Source organism: Cotesia typhae, unplaced genomic scaffold (assembly GCF_013202065.1).
Source record: "Cotesia typhae breed Kobodo isofemale line unplaced genomic scaffold, CoteBio_Ctyphae contig_123, whole genome shotgun sequence".
NCBI lineage: Eukaryota > Metazoa > Arthropoda > Insecta > Hymenoptera > Braconidae > Cotesia > Cotesia typhae.
In genome coordinates, this window is record NW_027423715.1 from 893511 (window position 1) to 911122 (window position 17612).

General features: G+C 27.6%; 1 protein-coding gene across 3 annotated transcripts in view; it reads left to right on the forward strand.

Moving 5' to 3' along the window:
• Sona (sol narae metalloprotease) overlaps nucleotides 1–17612 on the forward strand; it is a 53700-nt gene that overhangs the window by 7335 nt on the left and 28753 nt on the right. The window contains exons 1-2 of one of the 3 annotated variants that reach the window (XM_074253729.1): nucleotides 1650–2265; nucleotides 3227–3730. The exons of the other annotated variants lie outside the window; for them this stretch is intronic. The gene's annotated coding sequence lies outside the window, so the exon portion shown is untranslated. Of the gene's footprint in view, nucleotides 1–1649; nucleotides 2266–3226; nucleotides 3731–17612 lie in introns of those variants that run through there. 3 annotated transcript variants of the gene reach the window in all.

Sequence of the window (17612 nt, forward strand, 5' to 3'; positions counted from 1 at the left end):
CGAGAATTCGCATCTGAGTGTGTGTTTGCCGACCCGATGCATAATCACCTGGCTGTTTGTAGGTTTATTTAATTTAAAATTAACAATAATACATAACATATATGTATATGCTTTTAGGGATAAAGCATGCATTAAGTATTATATATAAATATTTATAAAATAAGATAAAGTCTGGGTAATAGTGGCGTTGGCGGCGTCCAATGAATATCTCCACGCTTGCACGCGGATATCGTGAGCAACGATCAATTCCGGAGCACTTTCATTTCTCTCTTACTGTTCTCTGACACAATCCTGTCCGTGGTAATATAAGCATATGCTGGAGTAATTCAACTATGCCCCGATTCTGCACCGGTAAAGTTACTTATTGTTGCTATACTGTTGAACGAAATAAAAAAAAGTCCTAGTCAGAATAAGAAAAACATTTGAAAGAATTAAAATTCAAATTCACTGTCTATAAAAATTTCTATTTGCTCTGAGTAGATATTTTTATATGAATTTTTTTATGATTGGAAAAAATATAAAAATTGTCAGCAGCTGATTTTTCAAATTCGACAGATTAGTAATTAAAGATTTGTTATGAATAGCAAGTACTGAAGATTAAAGAGTAATGCAATACAAGTGTGGTAAAGAGAGTTTGGTTCTTATTCAGCAGTTATATTACTGGATTATGGATGGTGTACACAGTGGCATGATACTGTTACACTTTCCTCGATAAACTGACGACAAGCCGTGGCTCTCCTAAAATAGCATATATGTAATGTAATGCAATGAAATATAATGATAATATAACAAGACGTCGGGCAGCTTGAGTACTCTCATTTTCAATACCTACACAAGTTAATATAATACAATATAAGGATTCTTGCTTCTTGGTTTATTTTAATTTCCGATATTATTTTATTTTCTTGGTATTATAATAAAGACAAGAGCTACGGTTCGCGTAACTTTAACTGACCGTAACGATTTTTAGATCCATGACATTATTCATTTTTTTATTTATCATTTTTATGTTTATTGACGTTTACAAGCCTCGGTTACATACTTTGTGCTTCCGCGTTATAAAATTGACAATTTTCATCCAATTTATTCTACAAATTGATTAACATTATTATTGTTGGTGTTATTACTATCATTAACTTGATATAGAGAGCTTTTGTTTTTGAACATTGAATGTTTTTAGAAAATTTTGAAATTTTTTTTTTGCTTTAGAATTTTCTATATATTAAGAATTCAATGATTAAGACAATTATGAAACAGCGTATAAGTCCCGTGTTATTAAAAAAAAATTATAACAATAATAATAATGAGCATTCGTCTAATCAATGAAATAAAATAATTCAACGTTGGAGTCGTAAAATCTATTGTTAAAATTTTTAATTTCATTGTTAGGATGGAAACAGAAGGATTCTCGCATTAAGAGACGCCTAAATAAATAAATGGATGATGAAAAAGAATATTAGTGAATAAAATATTTAATTATTTAGTGGTAACGACTCAACGATCTAATCTTGCAGCGCTTTCACGCGTAGCACAATTCTTGCTGTTAATTATTATTTAGATTCACTGACGGCCTGACGAGTTTCCTTCCGCCTTTAACTCTCTACTTCCTATATTTACCTTACATTATATATATCTTCCTTTACAACTAACGTTCCGTAATAGTTGTATTTTTTTAATGTGTTATTAATTGCACAGCAAAAAAATTACTCGAGTTGGCAATCATTTCTGGTGAATCATTTTGACGTTACTCGAGTTTTGATCTAAAGATTCCTCGTTTTAAAAGATTTATCGGTACAGTAGATTGATATTTGAATCGTTCTATACCAAATGACCAAATTTTAGAAATCGTATTTTTTTTGTACATCAAAAGCTGCTTGTCTGTAAATTTTTAGCGCTTAATCTCAAGAAGTTTTTAAGATGTGAATAAATCTTAAAAATTCAGCTAAATTAAAAAATTTTTTTTACATTTGCTAAGTTGGTATGGAACAACATGTTTACATTTACCAAATATCAATAACCAAACACCGAATATTGTACGGTAAACACATCTTGTACTATTTTGTACATTATAGAAAACGCTCTTCTTAAAATAAACGACATTTGGTATTTTCTAAATTATACTACGCCAGTTTGTTAGACTCAACTGTACGTTGCTCATCAAAACAGCCATTTTTGTGGCTGTTGGAGTTATAAAAGTTATAAAAAAAGTGATAAAAAATGTGGAAAGAAGCAATAATTTGTATAGTCGGTACTTTTTGTTTTTTGGTAAGTCAAAAAAATTATATTTAATAAATAATTAAATTTTTTTGAGGAGATTTAATGACAGCTGTATGTCATGTAAAGTGTAATAATCAACAAAAAAAAAATTATTTAATGAATCCAAGCTAACTTAAACAAGTTAAAAAAAAAATGCTACTGAAAAAAAAATTGTTTACCCAAGAAAAAAAAAATTTATGAATATTAAAATAATTAATTTTATGGTCATAGTATTTAACGTACTCTTTAGTAATTAAAAATTTAACGATATTTATCAATTGGCTGGGTACGTGCATATATATTTGTTAACAAGTAAGTATGTATTGTGTATACTATACACTGTATAGGTGAGGGATAAATAAAAATGCTATTTCCAATTTTAGGGGACGCCGACAGTATTCTTGTACACGTAGCTCACCGAAAATTATATAGTACTAGCGGACCGATAGACGCCATCCTGTACACATGCCTTGAATTCAAAAATTTTAAACTTTCTTGAATAAGCTGTAAGTAACAGTTTGGACCGTTTTGATGAAAATTTTCATTCAAATATTTTTAAAATATAATATTTCAATTAGCCCGTGAGTTATTTTCATACCATAGCACAAAATTTTTCTGAATGTAATCGCAGCGTCTACTATCGGGATACACTAGAATTAAATTGAAATATTTTTGAATAATCGACACTGCGATCGCAGCTCTGTATGCCGGATACAATGTCAAACATTCCAAAATTAACTACAGTCACATACACACGTACAAAAAAATTATATGTAATTATGACTAGAATTTTCGTGCACCCAGCTAATATAAATTACTATTTAAACAACCAGAAAATTTAATTTTTGTTATTATTCAATCTTTACTATTTGATATCAGCTGTGATTAAAGCTCCTCAATAACTAATGGTTAAGCATCACAGTGTGATTTTTTAAAATCTTTTCATCAATTCTATTTATATTAATTACAGCAAATAGTTGATTCGCATCCTGCAATTGTATCAACTAGTTTCGATGTAAAAAATGAAACTCAGGATATAAAATATACTGTTTGGTCTGAGAATCATGATGAATCAAAATTTTATTTTAAACCATCAAGAATGGCGGATAATTCTTCTATGTCTTCAGTGGAATTAAGAATTGAAAGCTTTACACCGAATCAAACAGAAACATCTTCTGAAATTTTGGCTCAGAAAGAATCGTTTCTTTTCGTAGTAGAGCCATCGCATTCAGAGTTTGCCCGTGAAGTATTGAGACTGATGAAATTAGTCTTCAACTTTTGCATATCTTATGGGTTTCTATTTTTGAGCACAATAATGATGGTGGATTTTTTTATTTTTTACTGTTTGATCAATTTGTATTTATTATATACATGGAAGTCCATAAATAAGAACTCCCAAAATCTTAAGGAAAGTCACAAAGAAAAGAGAAAATTAATTCTACGTTGGCTACTCGTTACTGCTATTTCCATTTTGGTAAGTCGAAAAATATACTCAAAGGACATTTAAAAATTTTTTGATTCTAAAATATAATTCTGTTCAATTACAGTTATCATTTTTTATATATACAATGTGCTGTTTTTCTTTTGAGAAATTCGATTTCTACTACGAACAAAAAGTTCGCTTTGATCTTGATGAAGAATCAAAATTATGCTGAACACCACAACAATTCGCGGAAAAATTGGCAACAATTATAATATGTATATCAGGAATGTGGACTAGATAGAATCATAATAACAAATTACATTATTATTCCTGCGACGTTTCGGTCATTTATTAGACCTTCATCAGGCATCATAATACGAATTCTAACAATCACTATCTTACATTGCACAGTTGCCTTAGTCATATAAATCATCACAAAATTAACAAAATTGATAGATTTATTAATTATTCTTACTATTAACTCAGAAATAAAGTACACACGACACTTATAAAATTGTTATTGCGTCCTATTAGTCCACATTCCTGATATACATATTATAATTAAGAATTATGGATGATAATGAAAATAATATTGGCGACAATTTTATCTGAACAGAAAATAAATAACGCTGCAAACTTCGTAAATTTTTTAAAATTACTATCTTTAGAAAAAAAATGACTTAAAACATCTAATAATTTTAAATCCTTTTACAGACTCAAACAGATAAAATTTTCCAAGATATCCAACAGGAAGAACAGCATATTTTGATTATAAGGTATTGGAATTCATCATATTCTATATTTGACAATGATTTTGGGAACAAATTGATGGTATACTTGCTATTATCTGGAGAATACGTACTAGTAAAGATCTTTATTGTATGGCCCATATTGATAGTGATGGCCATCATATCAATGATCTATTGCATAACGCTTGTTGTAAAAACGACTTATATGTTATTGGATCATGTTTATGACTTAAAAAAAGAACTTGATTCTAAAGTTATAGTTACACCAGTACACTGTAAAAAATCCGGAGTGAAGTAATTAATCACTTAGCGTAGGTAGTGAATCCGGAGTTTTTGTTTGCGGAGTGACTCCGGATTTCACTTCGAAAAACATCCGCGATCGGAATTTAAAAAAAAAATAAAATAAGGATGAATTTTCATTCTACAAAAAAATCTCAAAATTAATTTACTATAAATGATTTATTATAAATCAACAAATAAAAATAATAATAATTGTTTATTTAGCAGCTTGCTATTTTTCATACAATTTTTTAGATTAAAAAATAATATTAATTTAGATGATAATAATAATAATAATAATAATAATAATAATCTATATTATTAAAAGAATAAGTAAAATTTTGTGGCCAGTGTATTTATATGATGAAATGGGTTTTTATAGTTAAATTTGGTATCGTTGGAAAAGTCTTGACTTGGAGTTGTGCCTTTTCATGGTTTCATATTATTCTCACCAATAGCCAATTTATTATGATAAGTATTTACTATTTAGACTGCAGTCGAAAATACTCTATCTCTCGATACATAATTAAGAAATGACCTTGCATCTCGTGAGCTATTAACATTTTTAAAGATATAAGCTCATCCCGATGTTACACTCACCAAGACCTTTCATTTGAGTACCCACATCAATTTTTAATATATTTATATATATCATATATATGTATATATGAAAAATATATCAAAATGCATGTGGGTACTGAAATGAAAGCTCTTAATGAGTGTAACAGCGGGATGAGCGTATATCTTTAACAACGTCAATAGTTAAAAAAGTACAGTGCAATTCTAACAAAAATTATTATTTAATAAAGCAAAATTTTATCTAATTATAATTAATTTATGAAAAAAATATAAAAACATTATAATAATAATTAAAATTAAATATTATTAAAAATAATAAATTAAATTTTTAATAATTAAATATAAAAAGGGTTTATAAAAATATTTTCTTTACAAAAATTTATTTATTTCTAAATTCATTTATTTTGGGAGTGAATGCGGAGTGAATTTTATTATTAATAAAAATTAACTCCTTCTCGGAGTAAAGATCACTCCCGCTGGGAGTGAATCAATTAAAAATCATTCACTCCGCGTTTACTCCGCGTTCACTCCGCAAATTTTTTACAGTGTATTAACTCTAGAATCTAATCTCAAGAGTAGTGTAACTTCAGAGTCATGCACAGAAAAAAAATGATTATGATTTTTTTTAACGGTGATGCACGTTTCGGCTCAATAATATAATAAGTGCCTTAATACAATGTGTGTGCAGGATTTAATCCATTAGGCCCAAGTTTGAAATCACTTTTTTTCTGTGTATATACAAATTTTTTTTACTATTTCATGATCGAGCATAGTTCTCAATAAAAATTTTTTATAATATTACTTTGTTTTTATTTTTTAACCAGCTTGTAAAAATTTTTTAACATTAACCATCATCCAGTGCGGCTAGATCTGGGTAAAAAGTACCCCCACCCAGCATTACGCACCGTACATTTCGCCAAGGGAAGGGGAAGTTTTCACCTACGATCTGGCTGCACTGCCGCATCATCTCACTTCTACTAATTTCTTAGTAGGATTTCCGATGTAATGACACCGTGTTACTGATGACGATTGTTATGAAAAGATGACGATATAACTGTATTGCTGGCGAGAAATCAGCTGCTGACAATTCTATAAATTACTTACCCAATACAAATAGTTTCTATTCTTCGGCAATTAGAAATTTACGCATAACCAAATTAAAAATCACGGCGTTATTTATTACAGAACATGTTATGTTTGATTTTAAAAATTACCAAGAGAAATCTCTCGTTATAATCTTTTTTTTTCTTATTCATGAATAAAGAAGCTTCCGCAAACTTCAGTTTAAAAATAAATTTTTCTGTGTCTATATAAATTTTTATGTACTTCTATATATTGTAAATTAAAATAATCATTATTACTTAATTCTTAAACAATACTCACAATTTATAAATTAGATATTTTTTAGAGAGAAAATGATATTTTTTAACAGTTAAAAATTTTTTCAGGTCTTTTAAAAAATTTTCTACACATAATTAATCTTATAATTTTGTGCGGTTCATTTTTTTTTCCTTTAAGCCAACTTAATTTTTTTATTGCCATACTCCTGATCAATTTGCAATTAAAATCAGTATTTTTTTTAACTACCGTAAATTTGAATTAATTAAATAAAATTTGTAGACAACTATTAATCATCGAATACTTAAATTTAATAAGTTAATTAAATACATAACATAACTGTTATGTACTCTTCATATTTCAACATAATAAATATAAAGCAAATTAATTAAAATAAGATAACTATCTAACGATCGAGATAGTTGATACAAATTGACGAAATATCAATTACAGCATGTTAATTTCCTGAGATACAAGTTTCGATCCCTAAGAGCTCCACCAAATAATGTTGAGCAAAAAGTTAAAACTTTTAAATAAATGATTGGTATTAGTATTGGTATTACTCATTAATACTAATCACCGTAACATTGATACCGATCAGCGTGTTGATCAACGTACTCTGTAGTTGCATAAAAGTCAATCGATTTTATAAATCTAACTCGCCGGCGTCATTGCCATTTATTAAACAACTTCCCAATTAAACGAAAAAAAAAAATTATTTCCTTCATATGTAAATCTATCGCAATATCACTAATGCCCATAATAATAAAAACATAAATATATAAATAATTAAAATAAAGTATGTATGTAGTAATTTCAAATTAGTGAAGCTAAAATCAACATTGCTATCTGTACCGTCTCACTTTACATTACTTGTGAATCGAGAGTACAAATAACGATTACAAAATCCAAGAATCGGTTTAGTTATTATATTCGACGATTCAATTCCTCGAGCCTCGAAAGTCCTATTTTATTGGCTCAAAACGACATAACATTAAATTGGACATCGATATCGACATCCATAATATCATTCGCCGTTAATTGCATTTACTCGCGGTTCGATAGTAAATTATATTAACATTAAACAGTTGAGTATACAAGGAGAATCGAATTAAAGACACTCGTCGCAGTATTTTATTTAGAAACTTTTTACAAGAGATTACTAAAGAAGCGAATTGTCTAATTGATATTTTATTGGCCTAACTTTAGTTTTTTTTATTTTTTTTTTCATCAGAGAGTAGAGCCCGGAGCAAAAAACTATGACGAAAAATATGTGAATTAAATGAAAACAAAATATAAAAAGTAAACAAGTGGATGAATGTAAAAAAATATAAGTATCAGGGACACATGAACGAGAAAACTCGTCGATCTAGCCTGCTGACTACGTATCAATTTTATTTGGTTAATTGTGAGATGAAAAAGTTCACGACAACAGCCTCGGGGAATAAAATCCACGCCCGTTTGTATAACCAAGGTCGCGATTAAACCAGTGACTGATTCGACGGTCGAGTTGTGACACCAAAGTCGTATGTATTATTGTTGCAAAAGATTCGCACGAGTTCGAAATTGTTTGCACTAATGGAAACTCATTCCAGTCGCTAATATCTTTCACTAATTATCGAGTGGCCTACATAGTTTATAAATTACTTGCTATTGATTTTTTTTACGGCTATTCTAAGCATTTATTCTGTTTCACAGATTCGCGGTTTTTCATTTGTGTCAAAATTTTTACTTTTATTTTTTAAGTGTAAATATTTTGAACTTGAATTCTGACAAAAGTGTAAGAGATACAAAAAATTGTTTGAATACTTTTTTATAGAAAATTTAATTTTCTACAAAAAAGGTTTCTTATAATTTTTCTGTATCTCTAATACTTTTTTAGAAATTTAATTTTAAACTTTTGCACTCGAATTTATTATTTATCGCTATTAATTAATCGAATAAAAAAAGTAATTATTTTATCTCAACAGTTCCGCTCGCTCCTTAATATAAAATGATCACGGGTTTTTTCTCCGGCGTGAGCAATTGAGACTTTAAAAGCTGATAAATTGCAGGAGAAACTGGAGCAAGTGTGATGGATAATAGAGAAGGCGGCGTAATTCTTAAGTTTAAGTACTGTGGGATCAAGGCACACGAAAGGCCGCTGGCACATAACACGATTCATTTAATATATATTTATATATATAGAGAAACATGGTATATGTATATGTATCTATATACATATATTTATAACTATATTTATATATGGGGAGAAAAATTTACTTTCGATCGTAATAGTTAGCATTGAGCTGGTTCACTCACGTGGAGCTCCGCGTGAAGGTTGGAAAGGTTGTCACTAAAAAAATTCGTATTTTTTTATTTTTATCTTAATTAAATTAAAATATCTGTTAATGATGTTATTGATTCAATTCCTTAAACAGTTATAAAGAACAAAAAATTATATAAAAAATAAATAAATTTGACTCTGTATAAATTTAATGTATAGTATAAATATAATGAACATTAACTTAAATTATTCATGTCCTTTCCTCAAGCATTCGTTACCCGTAACCCGTAACTCGTTTTATAATAACAAACGTCCCAATAATAACGGCCCGAGTTGAGAAAAAAATTAATTAAATATATTTTAAATTTTAAAATCAGATAACTTTTAGGTCTTAAATATAAAGAATAAATCCGCCGCTTAAATTCAGTAATTGGCTTCCGCGATTTAAAGTTTTATTCAACGTGTAATGTAACCAGTCTGAAGTTTAAGACAGACTGTTTTCATGTATCGCATCAGATGTATTATATGGTATCAATACACGACGACTTCTGATTGACTATTTACTTGTATTTGTATTTTTATTTATATTATGTATATTGTACATACATATAAACAATGTTTACACTAATATAATCTGATCATTTGTATATATCCGATACTATGTTACAAGTGTATATGGTACAGGTAAAAGTGTGTAAACACTCTTCTGTGATATGAAATTATTTTTTTATTTTTCTAAGAAAACTTGTATGGTCCAGAATTTAAATTTCGAGAATTTTTTAATGATTGAAGTATTAAAACATTTTTTTAAAGGTCAAATGTAATAAAAAAGTAGAGTATACAATAGTCGGTTTTATTATTATTATTATTGTAGTATATTAAAAAAAATTTCTTATAGTTGGATAATTATTTTTATGAAAAAAAAAAAAAAAAAAAAAAATCATCGAATTTTAGAACTTAGAAAAAAATTCATACGTTCGGTTTTCTTTAATTAAAAAAAAATAAATGTACATCCAGTAAGATGATATTTAAAGATTTCGGTTGTTATTATAAAAGTATAAGTCTTACGTATATTTAAGTTGATATGCATATATATATAAGTATATATATATATATATATATATATATATATATATATATATATATATATATATATATATATATATATATATATATATATATATATACATATATATAAGTATATATATAGGTATATATAGGTATATATATAACTATATATATAAGTATATATATAGGAGAAGTAAAGCGTAGTCGCGTCGTCGATACGGTGAAAGCTGATATTTTGTAATACTTGGCTACTATATATCCAATATAATATAGCATAGCACTACTCATTCGGTTCCATTCCATTCCTATCTACAGGTACGGTCACCTGGACATGTTTAGCTCTATATATTCTAGTTATGCTGAAGATAACAGAGAGTAATTTCATTTATGCTGGGCTCAGATACTGAATTAACTGCATTCTTACTATAGCACTCACACATTATTACTATATTATGTACATTATATATTATATATTTATGAGCTATCGCAGAGATATTTTAACCGTTTTAACGCCATGACCATTTTTTACAATTGTTCAATTCAGGTATTATCTACAAATATATTTATGCGCCTTTATTGTGTAAAATAATTAGCAGTGACGCGCATACATTTAGTCACACCCAAGATTCTTACATACGCTGGCATTTACCGACACCGACTAAATTATAATTGTCTGTCCAGTTATTAAGTTCTATGAATTTATATTTTTTAGATTAAGATTACTGAGGCCTGAGGGCTGATAAAAAATGTTTAAGGATTTGAGCTTAAATAAATAATTATTTTATTTATAGGTATTGAGACAAAAATAATAATAAAAAATGAGATTGAAACCTTGAATTCGAAAGTCGTGTGCCTTCGTCTCTTTTTTTTTTTTTTTTTTATTCCGATATATTATTAATATTCGATGGAAAATATATAGATTTGTTGACCTTGACAAACAACTTTAAATCGTCCAGTTTGTAGGTTTTTTTTAAATTTATTTTTATGGGGAAAAAACTTACAATGTGTGCCAGTACTATTTTTAATCCTGATCCTTGCTTGTTAAAATCTAAATATAACTGAACCAGAAATAAAAAGATACTTAAAGATGAAAATTTCTCTAAAAGTAGAATTTACTTAAATAAAAAAAAAACTATAACTTTTAATTGATTGGATGTAATTATTACTCATCATAAAAATTTTTTTAATGATTTTAAAATGCAAATTTTGTTTTGTTAAATTTACTTTACTGTTAATTTTTAAAACTTATCGAATATTTTATTTATTTAAATAATCTTGTGGTATTTAATAAAAATTAATTTGATTTTAATCTTAGATTTTTTAAAAATAAAAAAAAATAATTTACAAGCTTAATAATTATATAACCGGTGATAAAAAACTATTCCGACGACAAACAAAACATAAAATACTCCTCAAAAAATATCTGTCAATTTAAATATTATTATAAATCCATTAATATTATTTTGTCACGATAGATTGGCAAATTTAACATTTAAAAACCAGGATAAACATATGTATATATAGATATATAAAGTGAAATAGATTGTATAACAGCAAACACCGTAAAGTATACTGATTATACAGTTGTATTAATCGAGCGTATAATACCAGAATTAAAATGAAATTAAGATTGACTGCTTGCTTAAAAATTTATTCTTACACGATTTTTAATTCGTTAAAAATGGATATTTAATAATACATCTAGCTAGACGTGGCACAGAATAATATAATAATAAAAACCCGTTCAATATATTTATATTAATATATTTATATTATACTGAACATTGAACGTGTCGAGTTTAAAGACTCAACTGGTGTAATGAAAATAAAAAGCGAATAACCGGGCTTAATAATTTGCTTCCGTGTGCGCCTTCGATTATCGATCTCTACACCTCTTATTAAAACTGACATGACAGTTTTAACGTGCCATATTGAGAAATTCAATAATAATAATAATAATAATAAATAATAATAATAATAATAAAGTAACACTGTACTAAACAGAATACATATATGTATAAATAGTGATATAGCAACGTGATTAAAGCCCCAAGGGAACTTTTCATTTTCTTGTCCATTAACGATATATTTTATTCCGACGACTATTCTTCCGGTTTTGGCTTATTTTATTAAAAGTACTTCACGATACGGACGTATATCTTATTTACAATTTACAATTTACAATTTACAATACTAAGTGGATCAGGAAGACGCTAATTGAACTACCGGTTCTTTAAATACCCGTCAATGACATCCACTAAATTATTTATTTATGTCTTTAAATCTGGCCTTGAATATTTTTAAGCTTTTTAAAAAATTTAAATTACAATCCTATATTTTACTGTAGTTATAATTATTTTTATCGTAAATTTCAAGTGATTAAGAATTATTTAGCTGATTTTTGTTGTCGACGCTCGATACCGACAATGAAAAATTCTAATTAATGATTAGATGCTGAGTTCAGGTGTGAAGGCGCTAATTATATCCTCACGTAGTCATTGAAGGTAGAGAGCATATATAACATAATATATAACAACAACGATGGCCAATTTTCACTGCAGGTATATTGTATATTATATATGTGATCTGATGCATGGCCTTGCCACATATCAATAACGTCAGTGCACTTGCAATAATTACTGTCACATATATTATTACTTTTATTCCGCTCAGGCACCTACTGTGCGAAGTTTAACGTGGGAAAATATGTTAAAGAAGAAAGAAAATTTTATCGATTGTGAGTGAGTACTCCGATCGTTTTTTATTATTATATATACGGTAACACGATATGTATAACTATTTATTATGTTATTGTACTACGACAAAAAATATACGCTCGGTGCATGTATTTTACTATTTTAAATATGCATGATGCAAACATATAATTATTTATGGAATATTATATTGCTCGGAATTTATTAAAATAATAATAATAATGAAGTTATCGATAAAAATTAGTATTTTTTTTTAAGATGAAAAATCTAAATTTTTATCAAAATTTTAAAGAAAATATTTCTAATGATTTATTTGCGGAAGTGAGAAAAAAAATTCAATTTTTTCTGCCAATAAAAAAATAAAATATAAAAGGGATTATTATAAAAAAAAATTAAAAATTTTTTCTAAGAAATATAAAGCAAGAAAAATAAATTTTTGAAAAAAAAAAAAATTAAAGCTTTTGTAATTTATAAACTTACTTTATGTAATAGAATATTTTATGCAGGACATAAAAATAATTGCAGTGCATTAATTAACCAAAAAGTCCCGGGAGAAAAACTGAAGCGAATTTGTGCAACATCCTGATTAACTGGATGCAATGAAAGTCACGAAATTTGATCCATGTAACACGCAAATAATCGTTGTATCTGTAGTAATAATAATGTAAGGGTCGGCTGTAGCATATCCACCGTGAAAAAATAGCGAATTTATTATTTATCAGGGTTCCCTGAAGCGCGTCATCATAAAAATAATAATCTTATGTCCTAAGTAATATGCTTGTGCATTATACTAATATTATAAATACAAACAACCATAAATGTATATCATTCATGGCTTATAACTATATAGGTCACAATATATTTCTATTTCGTTTGCTAAATTTATAATCCCTGTTACTCTTTCATAATTATTATCATTACACAGTAGTTTTAATTAATTTTAATTAATTGCTGTTCCTTAAAACAATAAATTACATACTAAAATATTGTATCAGAGTTTAAATGCAAGCAAGTATGAGACAAAACCGCTACTAAAATTACATGAGCATCAGAATTCACCTGAATCAACGTAACGCTTCTTCTTTACTTATTTTATTATTGTTATTAAATTTTTTCTTAACTCTTCTGACTATTTCAGTTGTTAATTTTACGATGACGATAATGACCACATTCAATCTGACGTACGACAACACTGACGAGATAAAACGCTAATTCTTAGGTTATTCCTATTCTGCAATACGACTTCTTCTTTAATGATGTCACTACTGTTAGATTCACCTTCATTATCTTACTACTTGCAGGTGATTGCATAAACTAATTACGACAAACGGTGACAAGAATTTCTTTTTCTCATAACATTGCTCATTACTCATTACTTATTATCTCCTCGCTAATCTAACGGGAATTTTAAATTTATTTTTAGAGAAAAAATTAATAACTGTTTCTGCTTCTTAATTATAATTTTTTTTTTTTTTTAATTTTTTAATATTCAATGTCACGTGTCATTAATATTGATTTTCAATTTAATCTATGGCTTAAAAGCCTTCACAACTTTGTAGAATCATTTATCAATCGAATAAACTAATAAATTACGGAATCGAATATCCAAATGCATTAGAATTAAATAAATATTTTTAATTTAAATATTTAATAGAAAATTACAGAGTTTGTAATAAATATTTTGGTAACCGGAAATTCAAATGAAACTATACTTGATTTACTGGATTTTAATTTTAAACTATCAATCTTTATTTTTTTATTTAAATTATTTATTTCTTAGTAAACAAAAATATTGATTATGATAGGTTTTATTTAATTTTCTAATCAAAGCTAAAAAAAATTGAATTGAACAAATTTTGAAAGCACGAATAAAAAAATAATTAAAAACTGACATTGAATATAGAGAATAAATTAATTCGAATAAAAATCCAATAAAATTTGTCATCATATTTTTGTAAAACATTTAAATTCTCCGAATAAAATAAAGCGATAAATCAGATACAAATGATTATTTTATGTTAACAAAAAAATGTGTAATTAATCATAAAGAAGTTGAAAATTTCCAAATGAGTAATCCAACCCGTTGAAGTGCTCACATATAATATATAATAATTATAATAAATCGCTCGTTTCATTCATAAATTTATTATTCAGAATATACAATACTCAATAATAAATAAATAAATAAATAAATAAATAAGCATCTAAAATATCGGGTATTAATAAACAGTTTCTAGCCTAATAATTACTAATTTTGCGTATATGCTCGTAAACCTATGCTCATAATAATGTTGAAACAGAAGTTGTCGCGATAAAGATCTCTCCGAAACTGGGCGTCGAGATCATTGTCCTTGAATATTATTAAATTAACACACCTTGCGGTATTACATAGCTATTATGTCCATATAATATCAAATGATTGATCAAAGCGTAACAAATCATGCACGAAAAATTGTCAAGTTCAATCCGTTTAATTACCAATTATAATGTGTAGCTTATTTTTGAACAGCATTTTTACCGAGATAATTAATTTTGGGGGGAGGGGGGGTTCCGCTTGATTTCTCAAACGGGTCAAGGTTGATAGTCAAGTGATTTTAACAAATGCCGCAGCACGTACATTCTTGTCAAGCATGCGGAATATTTATGTTGTTATAAGCACATACAATAATAATAATTGTATATTTAATTATATCTTATTATATCTATATTATATTACTCATATATCGATTGACTTTTAAATAAAATAAGACACTACTAGACCACTACGCTGGCATCGAAATCTCCGGGTGATCGCGGCAGTATCTCATCCAACAATTTTAAATTTACGAAATGAAAAATAAAAAAATGATTTAATTTATTAAAATGCTAAATAATTATTAATTCAGCAATGACAGTGACTATAAAAAATTAAATTTATTTATTGTTGTAACATTTGGGTCGCATGAATATCATTCGGCTCAAAAAGGTACACGATTATATATAGACCTCATGCCAATCCAATCGCAATTGCAATCAATATCAATATCAATGCTGGGTTGTTATTCATATGTATTAAAATAATTAATGTGAGGTGAATAGACGTTTATAATACGCTGTACGTATTTTTGATTCGTTATCGAACTGAGCGAAAGAGATTTAATATTGCAAAGGCAATACATTAAGATCACGCCCGCATTTGTCATTTATAAATTGTATTGTTTTTTTTTTCTTTCAAGTTTTTATTTTATATGTGTTAACATTCGGAATCGAGTCACGGTCGAAGTGAAATTGGTGCTGCCCGCGATCCGCGATGTCACGTTGCGACAGTGAGAGGCCTCGTGGGAGGTTTTATTCAATTACTTTGTTATTAGTAATGTCATTGTAATGCTCTAAATAAATGTAAATGTAAATGTAATTATAAATATAAATAATGATAATGATATCTGGTGCAGGTGGGAGGGAAAAGTAAGAGTATTTTTATTCTGTGGATTAAATAAGTCCACTTTTGTCTGAGGAAAGATTTGTGTCTTAATATAGGTTAAGGTTGCATTTACTACTTTTTATGTTTGTCATTAAAGTAATTGTTTTTTAAGTAAGACATTCTTTTGTTTTTTCTCGAGTAGAAAAAAAAAACTTTTAATTAGATTTACGAAATTTTATTTGAATTTTCAAAATAATTAAAGGAGGAATTTTGTAGAGACAAAATGATAAAATAAAAATTTGAACTGAAAAAAATTTATAATTGAATTTGATCGATTGGCATTGAAGAGGTAAAAAATATCGAAGATGTATAATTAAATTTAATGAAACTTGGGTACTTGTAAATAAAATAAATAAAATAAAAATACGAAACAAAAACTGACCTTGAATAAGGACAATAAATCAAAAGAACCTAAGGAGACATGTACGAAGATGGAATGTCCGGCGTAAGACGTCGGAAATGTCGAAATATTAGACAGGTATGGGACGTACACCTGTCCATCTGATGAACGTCTGAGTTGAGAACTCGCGTTTGGCATACGTGTGTTTGATACAGGTCAAGGACGCCTCAAGTGTTATACTAATGTAATGGATCTGAGTGTATGTCTACGTTTATAATGTAATTACCCACGCGGGGTTGTTCTGTTTAATCAATTCAATAAGAAGGAGAATAATATATATGCAAGTTAAGTGTTGTTATTATTAAGACTTGAGACTTACCTAATGCCCGTTGGCGATATGATCTCTGTAGGTGTCAAGGTGATAAATCATTGAGACCTCAGCTCTGCTTCCTCCTATTACCCTTGGATCTGTCGTCGCGATTGATATCCAGCAACCTGTCATCTCAATTTTCTGCAATGAGATCCAAAATTTTTTTGACAGCTTTTTTTACTGATGATTTTTAAATTTAAAAATAAATTTTAAATTTAAAGTTTATAAATTTTTCAATTAAAAAAAAAATTGCAGATAAAGAAAATTTTTTTTAATTTTCATGAACTTTTAAGTCTAAATTCAAAAATTTAATTTCATAACACATTCTGCTAAATAGGCGGTAATCATCCAGTTCAATATAATTATATCAAAGATTTTTACCGATCAAATTATAAAAGATTTACTTAAAAAGTCACGTACATTCAAAATAATTATCCTCCTTAACTAATCCGATGGGAATAAATCTCTAAATTATAATCGATCTTACAGTATATGGCCTGATTACTATCAGTCATTACGAGGCCCGTCTAATAGATTATCAATCACGTCTAAAAAGTTTAAACCCGAACAAAATCCCATAGAATGATTACGTCTGTAGTTTTTATCATCATTTATTAGAGTGACAAGTATGAAAAATAAATTCTCAACATAATATAATAAATGATAAATAATAAATAATAACCAATCAAGAGCAGATTGATATAATTCGATCCACTCGTTTTGGTCGGCATCCAGTTAGTAACTATTTATTATAAATACCGTCTATGTAA